The sequence below is a fragment of the Dama dama genome, chromosome 16 (assembly GCF_033118175.1).
Source record: "Dama dama isolate Ldn47 chromosome 16, ASM3311817v1, whole genome shotgun sequence".
NCBI classification, from domain to species: Eukaryota; Metazoa; Chordata; class Mammalia; order Artiodactyla; family Cervidae; genus Dama; species Dama dama.
In genome coordinates this window covers 25822916-25824125 of record NC_083696.1, presented here as the reverse complement: position 1 = coordinate 25824125, position 1210 = coordinate 25822916, and the positions used below count along the sequence as shown (strand labels likewise).

At 47.5% G+C, this 1210-nt stretch overlaps 1 pseudogene; it reads right to left on the bottom strand.

Annotated features, from left to right (window-relative positions):
* Nucleotides 1–214: 214 nt before the first annotated feature.
* Nucleotides 215–605, bottom strand: LOC133071342 (glutaredoxin-related protein 5, mitochondrial-like; annotated as a pseudogene).
* Nucleotides 606–1210: the final 605 nt, after the last annotated feature.

Genomic DNA, 1210 nt, shown 5'->3' with positions numbered 1-1210 from the left:
ACAACATAAGAAGGAATTTTGTTAACAGCAATCTTATAATACAACATTGATTATGACAGTCCAGTGGTTACAATTACATTCACGATAAATCACTAAAATCACCCAGTCGCTTATACGAGGTATGCAAGGAGTCATCTGAAGAGTGAAAACCGGAATTGGTAAGGCTTCTCTGGCAGTGTGATTCTGATACCAGTGGCTCCTGGTTCGGTCACCCTCACTTTGAGTCCTGGTCTTCTGTTCCATCTAAGAGGGCAGAGCAGATCCCCAGCTTTTTCAGTTCTTCTACAAGTTCCCCAGTTCTGGTGCATCTGCAGATGAATGTCACCCCCCCCCCCCCGCCTCCATGAACTTGCAGTTGAGGTACACTTGCGGGCTGGTGGGCCAGTTGGAATAGTGTTTAATGCCTTGTGGGAGCTGGGGGTCGTCTAGCACATTGTAGTTTGTGGGATCTGCACCATGGCATTGCTGAAGCGGCACTGGGGCTGCTCTGGCATCCCCTTGAGGAAGACCACCACCTCGTCCTTCACCAATGCGTCCAGGTGCTCTGACGAGCTGCTGCCACCCAAGCTCACCACCTGCACACCTGGGGCCCTACAGGCCATCATCCACGCTGTGCCCCCAGAGAAGCAGAGACCTGCCTGGCTCAGGGATCCTCTCATCCCCACATGCTGGCCAGAGCCCTTAACTGCCCCAGACATACTTTTAGGGCCACTGTCATTTGCGATCTCAAGCAACTAATCCTCGTCTAGCATGGCCAAAGTCAATTCACCTGGTTTATTCACAAATGGGCTGCAGATCCATTCCTTCCCAGTTTGGGGATCGTTTGTGGTTGGGAAATAATGCTCAAACCCTTTTGAAAGCTGAGATAGATGATCATGCACCATTTGGGAGAAAAAAGCCCCTGGCTCAATCTTTTTAAAAATCTCTGCTAATGTTGGAAACATGTTAAAAAAATCCCAAAAACGAAAACCAAACTTTTCACCCCCATAACTGCTGTTTAACTTTGAATGCAGCCACTTTATCTGCTGACTTGAACAAGTTGTCATGCTCCCCTGAAGGGACAGATTGAGTTCTTTGAGCAGGTTGAATATGTCACACAAGTGAGCAAGTTTTGTGGTCCATTCTGTGTCCGTGAAATATGCTGCCAGTGGTGACCATTTTTCTAAAAGATTTATTTGGAGAAGCTCTCATAACTCAAAAACTCTTACTG